Here is a 17437-nt window from a genome sequence, read left to right as displayed (position 1 = left end):
AATTCCTCATCAAGAAATCCTTGAGATGCCTTAAGGGATGCACTTTCCTCCACAAAACTATTGGGAGCAACTCAATACCTCCTTAGGAGATTTGAGTTCTAACATGGGGCAACTAAGGATGGAGCACCAAGAGCACTCCATTATCCTCAATGAAATTAGAGAGGACCAAAAGGCCATGAGAGAGGAGCAACAAAGGCAAGGAAGAGACATAGAGGAGCTCAAGCACTCAATAAGATCTTCAAGAGGAAGAACTAGCCGCCATCACTAAGGTGGACCCGTTCTTTAATTTCCTTGTTCTTATTTTTCTGTTTTTCAATTTTTATGCTTTATGTTTTTTCTATGTTTGTGTCTTTATTACATGATCATTAGTGTCTAGTGTCTATGTCTTAAAGCTATGAATGTCCTATGAATCCTTCACCTTTCTTAAATGAAAAATGTTTTTATCTGCAAAAGAACAAGAAGTACATGAATTTCGAATTCTATCTTAAAAGTAGCTTAATTATTTTGATGTGGTGGCAATACTTTTTGTTTTCTGAATGAATGCTTGAACAGTGCATATTTTTTATAGTGAAGTTTATGAATGTTAAAATTGTTGTCTCTTGAAAGAATAATGAAAAATGAGAAATGTTATTTGATAATCTGAAAAATCATAAAATTGATTCTTGAAGCAAGAAAAAGCAGTGAATGCAAAAGCTTGCGAAAAAAAATGCAAAAAGTTAAAGAAAAAAAAAGAAAGAAAAAGAAAAAGCAAGCAGAAAAAGCCAATAACCCTTTAAACCAAAAGGCAAGGGTAAAAAGGATCCAAGGCTTTGAGCATTAATGGATAGGAGGGCCCAAAGGAATAAAATCCTGGCCTAAGCGGCTAAATCAAGTTGTCCCTAACCATGTGCTTGTGGCGTGAAGGTGTCAAGTGAAAAGCTTGACACTGAGCGGTTAAAGTCGTGGTCCAAAGCAAAAAGAGTGTGCTTAAGAGCTCTGGGCACCTCTAACTGGGGACTCTAGCAAAGCTGAGTCACAATCTGAAAAGGTTCACCCAGTTATGTGTCTGTGGCATTTATGTATCCGGTGGTAATACTGGAAAACAAAATGCCTAGGGTCACGGCCAAGACTCAAAAAGTAGCTGTGTTCAAGAATCAACATATTGAACTAGGAGGATAAATAACACTATCTGAATTCTGAGTTCCTATGGATGCCAATCATTCTGAACTTCAAAGGAAAAAGTGAGATGCCAAAACTGTTCAGAAGCAAAAAGCTACTAGTCCTGCTCATCTAATTGAAACTAATCTTCATTGATATTTTTGAGATTTATTATATTTTCTCCTCTTTTTATCCTATTTTGTTTTTAGCTACTTGGGGACAACTAACAACTTAAGTTTGGTGTTGTGATGAGCGGAAAATTTATACCCTTTTTGGCATTGTTTTTACATAGTTTTTAGTATGTTTTAGTTACTTTTTATTATATTTTTATTAGTTTTTATGAAAAAATCACATTTCTGAACTTTACTATGAGTTTGTGTGTTTTTCTTTAATTTCAGATATTTTCTGGCTGAAATTGAGGGACCTGAACAAAAATCTGATTCAGAGGTTGAACAAGGACTGCAGATGCTGTTGGATTCTGATCCTCCTGCACTTGAAATGGATTTTCTAGAGCTACAGAAGCCCAATTAGTGCGCTCTCAATTGCGTTGGAAAGTAGACATCTTGGGCTTTCCAGAAATGTATAATAATCCATACTTTGCTCGTGATTTAATGGCCCAAACTGGCGTTCAAACGCCGGCCAAAGACCATTTTCTAAAGTAAAATGCCAAAACTGGCACCAAAACTGGAGTTAAACACCCAAACTGGCACCCAAGCTGGCGTTTAACTCCAAGAATGGCCTATGCACGTGAAAACTTCAATGCTCAGCCCAAGCACACACCAAGTGGGCCCCGAAAGTGGATTTCTGCACTATCTGCACTTAGTTATTCATTTTCTGTAATCCCTAGTAACTAGTTTAGTATAAATAGTACTTTTTACTATTGTATTAGGGAATTATGATATTATCATCCTTGGATTTGGAGGCTGGCCACACGGCCATGCCTAAACTTCTTTCTCTTATGTATTTTCGACGGTGAAGTTTCTACACTTCATAGATTAAGGTGTGGAGCTCTGCTGTTCTTCATGAATTAATGCAAGTACTATTGTTTCTCTTTCAATTCACGCTTACTTCTTCTCCAAGATATACTTTCGTACTTAATTCAGTTAAGTCAGAATGAAGGGGAGACCCGTGACAATCACCCACTATCTTCGTTACTCACTTAGCTAAGATCCGCGTGCCTGACAACCACAAAGCGGTCTACATGATGTTCAACGTAGTCATTGGATGACAGTCGAAGTATATTCTCTTGGTTCTCTAATACACGGACCGAGTCCGTGAGATTAGGATCTTCGTGGTATAGGCTAGAACCAATTGGCAGCCATTCCTGAGATTCGGAAAGTCTAAACCTTGTCTGTGGTATTTCGAGTAGGATTTGGAAAGGGATGACTGTTACGAGCTTCAAACTTACGAATGTTGGGTGCAGTGACAGTGTGCAAAAGGATAAGGGTCCTATTCCGACGCTAGTGAGAACCGACAGATGATTAGCCGTGCGGTAGCTGTACCTGGTATTTTTCATCCGAGACGAGAAATCCGACAGCTGATTAGCTGTGCAGAGATCATACCTGGTATTTTTCATCCGAGAGGATCATTGGTGCACGAAATTGTGATCCCTGGCAATGGCTCCAAAAACTTGGTGCTCTAATCTTAATTCATGATTTGTCACAACTTCGATATAACTAACCCGCAAGTGCACTAGGTCGTCCAAGTAATAAAACCTTACGTGAGTAAGGGTCGATCCCACGGAGATTGTCGGCTTGAAGCAAGCTATGGTCACCTTGTAAATCTCAGTCAGGCGGATATCAAATGGTTATGGAGTTTTTGAATAATAATAATAAATAAACAGAAAATAAAGATAGAAATACTTATGTAATTCATTGGTGAGAATTTCAGATAAGTGTATAGAGATGCTTTCGTTCCTCTAAACCTCTGCTTTCCTGCTGTCTTCATCCAATCCTTCCTACTCCTTTCCATGGCAAGCTTTATGTAAGGCATCACCGTTGTCAATGGTTACATCCCATCCTCTCTCTGAAAAAGGTCCAAATGCTCTGTCACGGCACGGCTAATCATCTGTAGGTTCTCGATCATACTGGAATAGGGTTCACCCTCCTTTTGCGTCTGTCACTACGCCCAGCACTCGCGAGTTTGAAGTTCGTCACAGCCATCCCTTCCCAGATCCTACTCGGAATACCACAGACAAGGTTTAGACTTTCCGAATCTCAGAAATGGCCATCCATGGGTTCTAACTTATACCACGAAGATTCTAATATCTCGGACTCGGTCCCCTGTATTAGATATCTAAGAGATACTCATTCTAGCTTATTTGCATGTAGAACGGAAGTGTTTGTCAGGCATGCGTTCATAAGTGAGAATGATGATGAGCGTCACATAATCATCACATTCATCATGTTCTTGGGTGTGAATGGATATCTTAGAAGTGGAATAAGTTGAATTGAATATAAAACAGTAGTACTTTGCATTAAATCATGAGGAACAGCAGAGCTCCACACCTTAATCTATGGAGTGTACAAACTCTACCGTTGAAAAATACATAAGTGAAAGGTTCAGGCATGGCCGAATGGCCAGCCCACCCAAACGTGATCAATATGATCCAAAGATGGTTCAAAAGATCCTAAGATGTAAATACAATAGTAAAAAGTCCTATTTATACTAAACTAGCTACTAGGGTTTACAAAAGTAAGTAATTGATGCATAAATCCACTTCCAGGGCCCACTTGGTGTTTGCTTGGGCTGAGCTTGAAGTTTACACATGCAGAGGCTTCTTTTGGAGTTGAACGCCAAGTTGTAACGTGTTTGTGGCGTTCAACTCTGGTTTGTAACGTGTTTCTGGCGTTTAACTCCAGACTGCAGCGTAGAACTGGCGTTCAACACCCTTTTGCGCCATTTGGAGTTCTGTAGCTCCAGAAAATCTACTTTGAGTGCAGGGAGGTCAGAATCCAACAACATCAACAGTCCTTCTTCAACCTCTGAATCTGATTTTTGCTCAAGTCCCTCAATTTCAGCCAGAAAATACCTGAAATCACAGAAAAAAACACAAACTCATAGTAAAGTCCAGAAATGTAAATTTAACATAAAAACTAATAAAAACATCCCTAAAAGTAACTAGATCCTACTAAAAACATACTAAAAACAATGCCAAAAAGCGTATAAATTATCCGCTCATCACAACACCAAACTTAAATTGTTGCTTGTCCCCAAGCAACTGAAAATAAAATAAGATAAAAAGAAAAAAATATACTATAAATTCCAAAATATCAATGAAACATAGCCCCAATCAGATGAGCGGGACTTGTAGCTTTTTGCCTCTTTAATAGTTTTGGCATCTATAGGAACTCAGAGTTCAGATGGTGTTATTGATTCTCCTAGTTCAGTATGTTGATTCTTGAACACAGCTACTTTATGAGTCTTGGCCGTGGCCCTAAGCACTTTGTTTTCCAGTATTACCACCAGATACATAAATGCCACAGACACATAACTGGGTGAACCTTTTCAGATTGTGACTCAGCTTTGCTAAAGTCCCCAATTAGAGGTGTCCAGGGTTCTTAAGCACACTCTTTTTTTGCTTCGGACCTTGACTTTAACCGCTCAGTCTCAAGTTTTCACTTGACACCTTCACGCCACAAGAACATGGTTAGGGACAGCTTGGTTTAGCCGCTTAGGCCATGATTTTATTCCTTTAGGCCCTCCTATCCACTGATGCTCAAAGCCTTGGGATCCTTTTTATTTACCCTTGCCTTTTGGTTTTAAGGGTTATTGGCTTTTTGTTCTTACCTTTTGGTTTTAAGAGCTTTTGGCTTTTTCTGCTTGCTTTTTCTTTTTCTATTTTTTTTTTCGCCAAATTTTTTTTCCTGCAAGCTTTGTATTCGCTGCTTTTTCTTGCTTATGATTTTTCAGATTATCAAATAACATGTCTCCTTGTCATCATTCTTTCAAGAGCCAACATATTTAACATTCATAAACAACAACTTCAAAAGACATATGCACTGTTCAAGCATTCATTCAGAAAACAAAAAGTATTGTCACCACATCAATATAATTAAACTAAGTTCAAGGATAAATTTGAAACTCATGTACTTCTTGTTCTTTTGAATTAAAAATATTTTTCCTTTAAGAGAGGTGATGGATTCATAGGACATTCATAACTTTAAGACAAAGTTACTAAATACTAATGATCATGTAATAAGACACCAACATAGATAAGCACTTAACATAAAGAAAACGAAAAACAGAAAATTTGAGAACAAGGAATGAGTCCACCTTAGTGATGGTGGCATTTCCTTCTTGAGGAACCAATGATGTCTTTGAGCTCTTCTATGTCTCTTCCTTGTCTCTGTTGCTCCTCCCTCATAGCTCTTTGATCTTCTCTAATTTCATGAAGGATGATGGAGCGCTCTTGATGTTCCACCCTTAATTGTCCCATGTTTGAACTTAATTCTCCTAGGGTGGTGTTGATTTGCTCCCAAAAATTCTGTGGAGAAAAGTGCATCCCTTGAGGCATCTCAGGGATTTCTTGGTGATGAGCTTCTTCATGCGTCTCTTGAGATCCATGAATAGGCTCTCTTGTTTGCTCCATCCTTTCTTAGTGATGGGCTTGTCCTCATCAATGAGGATATCTCCCTCTATGTCAATCCCAGCCGAATTGCATAGATGGCAAATGAGGTGAGGAAAAGCTAACCTTGCCATAGTGGAGGACTTGTCAGCCACCTTGTAGAGTTCTTGAGGTATAATCTCATGAACCTCTACCTCTTCTCCAATCATGATGCTATGGATCATGATGGCCCGGTCTATAGTAACTTCAGACCGGTTGCTAGTGGGAATGATTGAGCGCTGAATGAACTCCAACCATCCTCTAGCTACAGGCTTAAGGTCCAATCTTCTTAGTTGAACCGGTTTGCCTTTTGAGTCAATCTTCCATTGAGCTCCTTCCACACATATGTCCATGAGGACTTGGTCCAACCTTTGATCAAAGTTGACTCTTCTTGTGTAGGGGCGTGCGTTCTCTTCCATCATTGGCAAGTTGAACGCTAACCTCACATTTTCCGAACTGAAATCTAAGTAGTTCTCCCGGACCATGGTAAGATAATTCTTTGGGTTCGGGTTCTTACTTTGATCATGGTTCCTGGTGATCCATGCATTAGCATAGAACTCTTGAACCATTAGAATTCTGACTTGTTGGATGGGTTTTGTTAGAACTTCCCAACCTCTTCTTTGGATTTCATGTCGGATTTCTGGATACTCATTTCTCTTGAGTTTGAAAGGGACCTCGGGGATCACCTTCTTCTTGGCCACAACATCATAGAAGTGGTCTTGATGGGCTTTGGAGATGAATCTTTCCATCTCCCATGACTCGGAGGTGGAAGCTTTTGTCTTTCCTTTCCCTTTTCTAGAGGATTCTCCGGTCTTAGGTGCCATCAATGGTAATGGAAAAACAAAAAGCTTTATGCTTTTACCATACCAAACTTAGAATATTGCTCGCCCTCGAGCAAGAGAAGAAAGAAAAGAAGAAGAAGAAGAAGAAGAAATGGAAGAGAGGGAGAGAGGGTTGTGTCTCGGCCAAGAAGGGGATGAGAGGGTTTTGTTGTGTGAAAAATGAAGAAGAATGGAGTTGTTTATATAGTGGAGGGAGAGGGGTTAGGTTCGGCCATTTAGGGTGGGTTTGGATGGGAAATTGATTTTGAATTTTTGAAGGTAGGTGGGGTTTATGAGGTAGGTTTATGGGGAAGAGTGGATGGATGTGAGTGGTGAAGGGGTAGTAGGGAAGAGAGCTTGATGTGATTGGTGAAGGGTTTTGGGGAAAGGTGTTTATTGGGAAGAGAGGATGAACATTGAGAAGAGGGAAGAGTATGAGTGGAGGTATGTGGGGATCATGTGGGGTCCACAGATGCTGAGATGATCCTGTAGGGTCCACAGATCCTGAGGTGTCAAGGATTTACATCCCTGCACTAATTAGGCATGTAAAATGCCTTTGCATGCAATTCTGGCGTTTAAACGCCAAATTGATGCTTGTTCTGGGCGTTCAGCGCCCAAATGCAGCATGTTTCTGGCGTTGAACACCAGTTCTATGCTTGTTTCTGGCGTTCAGCGCCAGCTTTCCTCAGTGTGCATTCCTGGCGTCTGAACGCCAGGATGCTGCTTGTTTTGGGCGTTCAACGCCAGATCCATGCTCTGTTCTGGCGTTGAACGCCAGCCAGATGCTCCTTACTGGCATTTAAACGCCAGTAAGCCCTTCCTCTAGGGTGTGATTTTTTTTCTGCTGTTTTTTATTCTGTTTTTGATTTTTCTATTTATTTTGTGACTCCACATGATCATGAACCTAATAAAACATGAAATAACAATAAAATAAAAATAAAATTAGATAAATAAAAATTGGGTTACCTCCCAACAAGCGCTTCTTTAATGTCAATAGCTTGACAGTGGGCTCTCATGGAGCCACACAGGTGATCAGGTCAATTTTATAGACTCCCAACACCAAACTTAGAGTTTGGATATGGGAGTTCAACACCAAACTTAGAGTTTGGCTAAGGCCTCCCAACACCAAACTTAGAGTTTGACTGTGGGGGCTTTAGTTGACTTTGTACTGAGAGAAGCTTACTGTGCCTCTTTTCCATGTTTACAGAAGGATGTCCTTGAGTTTTAAACACAAGGTAGTCCTCATTCAATTGAAGGACTAGTTCACCTCTGTCAACATCAAACACAACTCTTGCTGTGGCTAGGAAGGGTCTTCCAAGGATGATGGATTCATCCTCATCCTTCCCAGTATCTAGGATTATGAAATCAGCAGGGATGTAAAGGCCTTCAACCTTTACTAATATGTCCTCTACTTGTCTATAAGCCTGTTTTCTGGAATTGTCTGCCATCTCTAATGAGATTTTAGCAGCTTGTACCTCAAAGATTCCCAGTTTCTCCATTACAGAGAGTGGCATGAGGTTTATTCCTGACCCAAGGTCACATAAAGCCTTCTCAAAGGTCATGAAGCCTATGGTACAAGGTATTAAGAACTTTCCCGGATCCTGTTTCTTCTGAGGCAATCTCAGTTGATCCAATGCATTTAGTTCATTGGTGAACAGGGGAGGTTCATCTCCCCAAGTCTCACTACCAAATAAATTGGCATTCAGCTTCATGATTGCACCAAGGAACTTGGCAACTTGCTCTTCAGTAACATCCTCATTCTCTTCAGAAGAAGAATACTCATCAGAGCTCATGAAGGGCGTAAGGAGGTTTAAGGGAATCTCTATGGTCTCTACATGAGCCTCAGAGTCCTTTGGTTCCTCAAAGGGAAACTCCTTGTTGATCACTAGATGTCCCAGGAGGTCTTCCTCCTTGGGATTCACGTCCTCCCCTTCCTCCCTGGATTCGGCCATGATGGTTATATCAATGGCCTTGCACTCTCCTTTTGGATTTTCTTCTGTATTGCTTGGGAGAGCACTAGGAGGGGTTTCAATGATCCTTTTACTCAGCTGGCCCACTTGTGCCTCCAAATTTCTAATGGAGGACCCTGTTTCATTCATGAAACTCATAGTGGCCTTAGATATATCAGAGACTAAGCTTACTAAATTAGAGGTATTTTGTTTAGAGTTCTCTATCTGTTGCTAAGTGAATGATGGAAAAGGCTTGCTATTGCTAAACCTGTTTCTTCCACCATTATTAAAGCCTTGTTGAGGCTTTTGTTGATCCTTCTATGAGAGATTTGGGTGATTTCTTTATGAGGGATTATAGGTGTTTCCATAGGGTTCACCCATGTAATTTACCTCTGCAATTGCAGGATTCTTAGGATCATAAGCTTCTTCTTCAGAAGATGCCTCTTGAGTACTGTTGGATGCAGCTTGCATTCCATTCAGACTCTGAGAAATCATATTGACTTGCTGAGTCAATATTTTATTCTGAGTCAATAAGGCATTCAGAGTATCAATTTCAAGAACTCCCTTCTTCTGAGGCATCCCATTACTCACAGGATTCCTCTCAGAAGTGTACATGAACTGGTTATTAGCAACCATATCAATGAGTTCTTGAGCTTCTGCGGGCATTTTCTTTAGGTGAATGGATCCACCTGCAGAAGTATCCAATGACATCTTAGCTAATTCAGACAGACCATCATAGAATATATCCAGGATGGTCCATTCTGAAAGCATGTCAGAAGGACACTTTTTGGTCAGTTCCTTGTATCTCTCCCAAGCTTCATAGAGGGATTCACCTTCTTTCTGTCTGAAGGTTTGAACATCCACTCTAAGCTTACTCAGCTTTTGAGGAGGAAAGAACTTGGCTAAGAAAGCCTTGACCAGCTTATCCCAAGAGTTCAGGCTATCTTTGGGTTGAGAGTCCAACCATATTATAGCTCTGTCTCTTACAGCAAAAGGGAAAAGCATGAGCCTGTAGACTTTAGGATCTACTCCATTAGTCTTAACAGTATCACATATCTGCAAGAATTCAGTTAAGAACTGAAAAGGATCTTCAGATGGAAGTCCATGAAACTTGCAGTTCTGCTACATCAGAGAAACTAATTGAGGTTTCAGCTCCAAATTGTTTGCTCCAATGGTAGGGATGGAGATGCTTCTTCCATGTAAATTGGAATTTGGTGCAGTAAAGTCACCGAGCATCCTCCTTGCATTATTATTATTTTTGGCTGCCATATCCTCTTCTTGTTCGAAAATTCCTGTAAGGTTGTCTCTGGATTGTTGTATTTTAGCTTCTCTTAGATTCCTTTTCAGAGTCCTTTCAGGTTCAGGATCTGCTTCAACAAGAATGTTCTTGTCCTTGCTCCTGCTCATATGACAAAGAAGGGAATAACAAAGAAAATATGGAATCCTCTATGTCACAGTATAGAGATTCCTTTGTGTGAGTAGAAGAAGAAAAGAATGTAATGTAAAGAAAGACAAGGGAGGAGAATCCAAACACAAGGGTGAGGAGAGCAGAGATATGGGATGAAGGAAAGTGTTAGTAAGTAATTAAATAAATAGAAGGAGATGAGAGGAAGAAGTTTTCGAAAATAACTTTCGAAAAGGGGTTAGTTATTTTCGAAAATTAGATAAGAAATAAAGTTAGAATTAAAAATTGAAACAATTAATTAAAATAATTTTTGAAAAAGAGGGAGGCATTTTCGAAAATTAGAGCGGGATAGTTAGTTAGGTAGTTTTGAAAGAGATAAGAAACAAACAAAAAGTTAATTAGTTAGTTGAAACAAATTTTGAAAATCAATTTTTAGAAGATAAGAAGATAAGAAGTTAGAAAAGATATTTGAAAAAGATAAGATAAAAAGATATTTTTGAAAAGATTTGATTTTTAAAACCACAATTAATGACTTGATTCACAAGAAATCACAAGATATGATTCTAGAACTTAAAGTTTGAATCTTTCTTAACAAGTAAGTAACAAACTTGAAATTTTTGAATCAAAACATTAATTGTTGATGATATTTTCGAAAATTATGAGATAAAATTAAGAAAAAGATTTTTGAAAAATATTTTAAAATTTTTGAAAAATAAGAAAAATGAAAAAGATTTGATTTTTGAAAAAGATTTTGAAAAAGATAAGATTTTTAAATTGAAAATTTGATTTGACTCATAAGAAACAATTGAATTTTAAAATTTTTTGAAAAAGTCAATCCAAATTTTCGAAATTTATGAGAGAAAAAAGGAAAGATATTTTTTTATTTTTGAATTTTTAATGATGAAAGAGAAAAACAAAAAAAATGACTCACAACATGAAAATTATGAATCAAAACACATGATGCATGCAAGAACACTACGAATGTCAAGATGAACACCAAGAACACTTTGAATGTCAAGATGAACATCAAGAACTTATTTTTGAAAAATTTTCAAGAAAAGAAAACATGCAGGACACCAAACTTAAGAAATTTTTCATGTATAGACACTATGAATGCAAGAATGCATATGAAAAACAAGAAAAGACACAAAACAAGAAAATATGAAGATCAAACAAGAAGACTGGCCAAGAACAACTTGAAGATCATGAAGAACACTATGAATGCATGAATTTTTGAAAAAATGCATAAAGAATTTTTAGAAAAAATGCAATTGACACCAAACTTAAAAATTGACTCAAGACTCAAACAAACAACATAAAATATTTTTGATTTTTTATGATTTTATGATTTTTTTTTTGTATTTCTTTTAAATTTTTTTCGAAAAACATATAGGAAAAAGAAAATAAGAAATTCAAAATTTTTAATAAGAATTCCAGGAATCTTTCAATGTTAGCCTAAAGCTCCAATCCAAGGGTTAGACATGGCTCACTAGCCAGCCAAGCTTTAGAAGATACAAATCAGGCATATAACAGCTGATACTTCATCCAACTTCATATACATGCCTTTTATGTTGACAAGTGGAAGCCTCAATCCAAAAGAATTTGGATATGGCTTTACAGCCAGCCAGGCTTCAACATGTTACCATGAAACTCTAGAATTAATTCTTAAAAATTTTAAATAATTTTGGAAAACAAAAGGAAAAATCTTTTGAAAGATTTTTGAAGAAATATTTTTGAAAATAAAACAAAAAAAATTACCTAATCTGAGCAACAAGATGGACCGTCAGTTGTCCAAACTCGAACAATCCCCAGCAACGACGCCAAAAACTTGGTGCACGAAATTGTGATCCCTGGTAATGGCTCCAAAAACTTGGTGCTCTAATCTTAATTCATGATTTGTCACAACTTCGATACAACTAACCAGCAAGTGCACTGGGTCATCCAAGTAATAAAACCTTACGTGAGTAAGGGTCGATCCCACGGAGATTGTCAGCTTGAAGCAAGCTATGGTCACCTTGTAAATCTCAGTCAGGCGGATATCAAATGGTTATGGAGTTTTCGAATAATAATAATAAATAAACAGAAAATAAAGATAGAAATACTTATGTAATTCATTGGTGAGAATTTCAGATAAGTGTATAGAGATGCTTTCGTTCCTCTGAACCTCTGCTTTCCTGCTGTCTTCATCCAATCCTTCCTACTCCTTTCCATGGCAAGCTTTATGTAAGGCATCACCGTTTTCAATGGCTACATCCCATCCTCTCTGTGAAAAAGGTCCAAATGCTCTGTCACGGCACGGCTAATCATCTGGAGGTTCTCGATCATACTGGAATAGGGTTCACCCTCCTTTTGCGTCTGTCACTACGCCCAGCACTCGCGAGTTTGAAGTTCGTCACAGCCATCCCTTCCCAGATCCTACTCGGAATACCACAGACAAGGTTTAGACTTTCTGGATCTCAGGAATGGCCATCCATGGGTTCTAACTTATACCACGAAGATTCTAATATCTCGGACTCGGTCCCCTGTATTAGATATCTAAGAGATACTCATTCTAGCTTATTTGCATGTAGAACGGAAGTGTTTGTCAGGCATGCGTTCATAAGTGAGAATGATGATGAGCGTCACATAATCATCACATTCATCATGTTCTTGGGTGCGAATGGATATCTTAGAAGCGGAATAAGTTGAATTGAATATAAAACATTAGTACTTTGCATTAAATCATGAGGAACAGCAGAGCTCCACACCTTAATCTATGGAGTGTACAAACTCTACCGTTGAAAAATACATAAGTGAAAGGTTCAGGAATGGCCGAATGGCCAGCCCCCCCAAACGTGATCAATATGATCCAAAGATGGTTCAAAAGATCCTAAGATGTAAATACAATAGTAAAAAGTCCTATTTATACTAAACTAGCTACTAGGGTTTAAAGAAGTAAGTAATTGATGCATAAATCCACTTCCGGGGCCCACTTGGTGAGTGCTTGGGCTGAGCTTGAAGTTTACACGTGTAGAGGCTTCTTTTGGAGTTGAACACCAAGTTGTAACGTGTTTTTGGCGTTCAACTCTGGTTTGTAACGTGTTTCTGACGTTTAACTCCAGACTGCAGCGTAGAACTGGCGTTCAACGCCCTTTTGCGTCATCTAAACTTGGGCAAAGTATGGACTATTATATATTGCTGGAAAGCCCTGGATGTCTACTTTCCAACGCCGTTGAGAGCGCGCCATTTGAAATTTTGTAACTCCAGAAAATCCACTTTGAGTGCAGGGAGGTCAGAATCCGACAGCATCAGCAGTCCTTCTTCAACCTCTGAATCTGATTTTTGCTCAAGTCCCTCAATTTCAGCCAGAAAATACCTGAAATCACAGAAAAACACACAAACTCATAGTAAAGTCCAGAAATGTGAATTTAACATAAAAACTAATAAAAACATCCCTAAAAGTAACTAGATCCTACTAAAAACATACTAAAAACAATACCAAAAAGCGTATAAATTATCCACTCATCAATCATATAGCTTGCCATGGAAAGGAGCACGCATGATTGGAAGAAGAGAATAGGAAAACAGAGGTTCAGAAGCAACAAAGCATCTCCAAACACTTATCTGAAATTCCCACCAATGAATTACATAAGTATATTTATTTTATTTTATGTTTTATTTATCTTTTAATTATCTAAACCTCATAACCAACTGAATCCGCCTGACTGAGATTTACAAGATGACCATCGTTTGCTTCAAGCCGACAATCTCTGTGGGATCGACCCTTACTCACGTAAGGTATTACTTGGACGACCCAGTGCACTTGCTGGTTAGTTGTACGGAGTTGTGAAAAGTGTGAATCACAATTCCGTGCACCACGCACGCGTCATGCATGCGTACGTGTGCATTGAAGATTCGCAAGCCACGCGCACACGTCAAGCACGCGCACGCATGATGCTCGGCACATGACCCACTTAAAGTGAAATCACTGGGGGCGATTTCTGAGCTACCCAGGCCTAAATCCAACACGTTTCTGATGGCATTTTATGCAGAATTCAAGCTAGAGCAAAGGGGGGAGCACTTAGTTAGTCATGATGAGCCTTTAGTTAGTTTTCTAGAGTGAGAAGCTCCCTCTTCTCTCTAGAATTAGGTTAGGATTAGATTGATTCCTCCTGGATCTAGATTTGATCACTTGATTTCATCTTGTTTTCTTTACAATTTCTTGTTTCTCTATTTTGATTCTCTTAGTTTGTGATGTTAATTTTACTTTTATGCATCTTTTATGTTCATGCACTCATGTTGGATTTGGATCTCTTTTAGTGAAATTTGATGTTGATGTTCTTTTATTGTTGATTTGAGTTGTGAATTTTACTTTTCTTGCAATTAGTAGTTAGTAGATTTATATTTCTTGCACCTTTACTATGCTTTACCTTTATTGCACACTAGGTGTTTGATAGAATATTTACACTAGTTTTTTGAGTAGTTTTCTTTACTCTTGGCCTAGGCTAAGAGAATTGAGTGACCTTGAGTCATTGGGTCTCATTGAATTGGTGATTTGAGAACCCTTGGTGATCAATTTGATATCCATTGACACTACTAACCCAATTAGAAGATAGGTTGGGACTTATGGATTGATGTTGATCAAGCCATTTGACGTACTTCAAGCCTATGAGTAAATGTTACGTACTTAAGGCTTTTGGAAGTAGACCTAATGAGCTTGGTTCTTCATAATTGTCAATCTATGGTTTGTAGACAAGGATGGCGATCTCAATTTATCTACGTCTAGCCAAGAGTTCTTTCCTTTATTTTATTAGTTCTTGACTGTTTACTTTCTTGCTTTTATATTTCCTTGCCCTTTTATAAACCAAACCCCTTGTTTCTTTATAGCTAATAATTGATCACTTCATTACAATTCCTTGTGAGATGACTCGAGGTTTAAATACTTCGGTTAATTTTTATTGGGGTTTGTACTTATGACAACCAATATTTTTGCATGTGAGGATTCTTTGTTGTTTTAGAACTATACTTGCAACGAGATTTCATTTGTGAAATTTTAAACCATCACGAAGAAAACCGAGCATCACTTCCCTTGCTCTATTATCGGTCACACCTTTTGCAATTCCTTTTCGTCTTGATGAGCCTTCTCGATCTTAGACTTAAAATCACTTGAAATTTGCAGCTGGCATAGACATTGAGTACCAGACTCCTCTCTAACCCCCAATTTCAGACCTTCAAACGCCCTAAACAATTCCTCCTCTCGTAGCATCATCCAAGCAGCACATAGGAACTTTCAGCTAAAAGCGTCCGCCACTATATTCACTTTTTCAGGGTGGTAGCTCAACTCGAAGTCAAAATCCTTCAGAAGCTCCATTCACCTCCTCTGCCGCATATTCAGTTCTTTCTGCTCAAAGAAGTACTTCAAGCTTTTGTGATCGGAAAAAACTTGAAATTTGATGCCATAGAAGAAATGCCTCCAAACCTTTAGAGAAAACACAACGGTAGCAAGCTCTAAGTCGTGAGTTGGAAAATTCATCTCGTGTGGCCTTAATTGCCGCGAGGCATATGCCACGACATTACGGTGCTACATTAGCACGCATCCTAGACCCTTCAAAGATGCATCACAATACACCTCAAACGGTTTACTCAGCTCAGGCAACACCAATACAGGTGCAGTGGTCAACTTCTACTTCAATGCTTGAAAACTCTCCTCACACTCAGAAGTCCAGACAAATGGCGCATCCTTCCTAGTCAGCTTGGTCAAAGGCAAAGTGAGTTATGAAAACCCTTTGATGAACCTTCGGTAATAACCCGCCAAACTGAGAAAACTCCTAATCTCCGTCACAGAAGTTGGTCGCTCCCAGTCCATTACTGCCTCAACTTTAGATGGATTCACAGCAATCCCTTGTTAACTTACCACATGGCCAAGAAACTTCACCTCGCTCTTCCGGAATTCATATTTAGATAACTTGGCATACAATTTTCTTTCCTTCAAGATTTGTAGCATAGTTAGCAAGTGATTCGAATGCTCTTCATTGTTCTTGGAGTAAATCAATATGTCATCAATAAAAATGACTACAAACTTGTCTAGAAACGGACGGAAGATTTGGTTCACGTAGTCCATGAATACTGGAGGAGCATTCATCAACCCAAAAGACATTACAGTATACTCGTAATGACTATAATGAGTTGTGAAAGCAGTCTTAGGGATGTATTCATCCCTCACCCTTATTTGGTGATAACCAAATCGCAAGTCAATCTTAGTAAATACTCCGACTCTTTGAAGTTGTTCCATTAGGTCTTTGATCCTTGTTAATGGATACTTATTCTTTATAGTTACCTTATTCAGCTGCCGATAGTCAACACATAGACGCATGCTCCCATCCTTCTTCTTTACCAGTAACACTGGTGCTCTCCACGAAGAAATACTCAGCCGAATGAAACTTTTACTCATAAGTTCTTCTAATTGATATTTAGGTTCAGTTAATTCCAGTGGTGACATTCGATAAGGAGCAATTGAGATTGGCACGGCTCCAAGTACCAACTCAATCGCAAACTCGATCTCTCGAACAGGAGGGAATTTAGGAATGTCGTCCGGACATACTTCAGGAAATTCATATACAACCAGAATTTGCTCTAAGCTCTGTTCCTCACTTGCCACATTCGACGCCAACAGAACAACACCCTGACATTCACACCCACTGCAGTTCACAACTACCGAGTTCAAATAATAATCCTTCGCCACAACTGGCCCTTCTGACCCTTCTGACATAAAATGCAGTGTCCTTTCAGAACAATTTAGCAAGACACAGTTCTTAGATAACCAATCCAATCCCAAGATGAGATCAAGACCAGTCATTGGCAGACAAATTGAATCATGCTCAAATTCATGCTGTTTAACTCAGAATGACACTTGTGGACATCATAACCTAGTCACAATGACTTCAGAAGTGGCTTTATGCACCTTCAGATCATAACCCAAGACCACAATCTTCAATCCTAGTTCACTAGCATTTTCAAATGCTATAAATGAATGCGTCACTCCCGAATCAAATAAAGCAGTTAAAATTTTACTGGCTACTGCACAGTTACCTCTGATTAGTGTCTCGGATCCCTCAACACCTGCTGCAGAAGTAGTGAATACTCTTTCCGGTTGCTATACTCTACCGGTCTCAAACTTCTTCTTCTCTAGACAATTCCAGGCCAGGTGCCCGGGTTGTCCATAAAAGTAGCATACCCCTGATCCCAATCTGTACGGGACTCCAAGATGATACTTCACGCACCTCTAACAATTTAGATCACTTTGTGGCTATTTTCCATACCTTCTTCCTTGATTGGTATTGTTATTTGGCCTCCTGAAGTTAGTCTGACCATGAATATATTGTGGAATAAAACCTCCCCGCTTAAACTTCTTGCCCCTCGGTGCAAAATTCCGTCCTTGAATCCTCTAAAAAGGCATCCTTTGACTTTCTTTTTCTACTATCCCCTTCTTCACACACTCCTCAGCCACCCTACTCTTATTCACAAGTTTAGAAAACACCCT

At 38.9% G+C, this 17437-nt stretch overlaps 1 non-coding gene across 1 annotated transcript; it reads left to right on the top strand.

The window, feature by feature from the left end:
- Positions 1 to 9278: 9278 nt before the first annotated feature.
- Positions 9279 to 9386, top strand: LOC112774654 (small nucleolar RNA R71). The gene has a single exon (XR_003189128.1). It is a non-coding gene; the product is annotated as a small nucleolar RNA R71 (small nucleolar RNA).
- The last annotated feature ends 8051 nt before the right edge of the window (positions 9387 to 17437 follow it).

Source organism: Arachis hypogaea, chromosome 18 (genome assembly GCF_003086295.3).
Source record: "Arachis hypogaea cultivar Tifrunner chromosome 18, arahy.Tifrunner.gnm2.J5K5, whole genome shotgun sequence".
Classification (NCBI taxonomy): domain Eukaryota; kingdom Viridiplantae; phylum Streptophyta; class Magnoliopsida; order Fabales; family Fabaceae; genus Arachis; species Arachis hypogaea.
The sequence above is the reverse complement of the archived record's forward strand: the minus strand, read 5'-3'. Positions and strand labels throughout refer to the sequence as shown.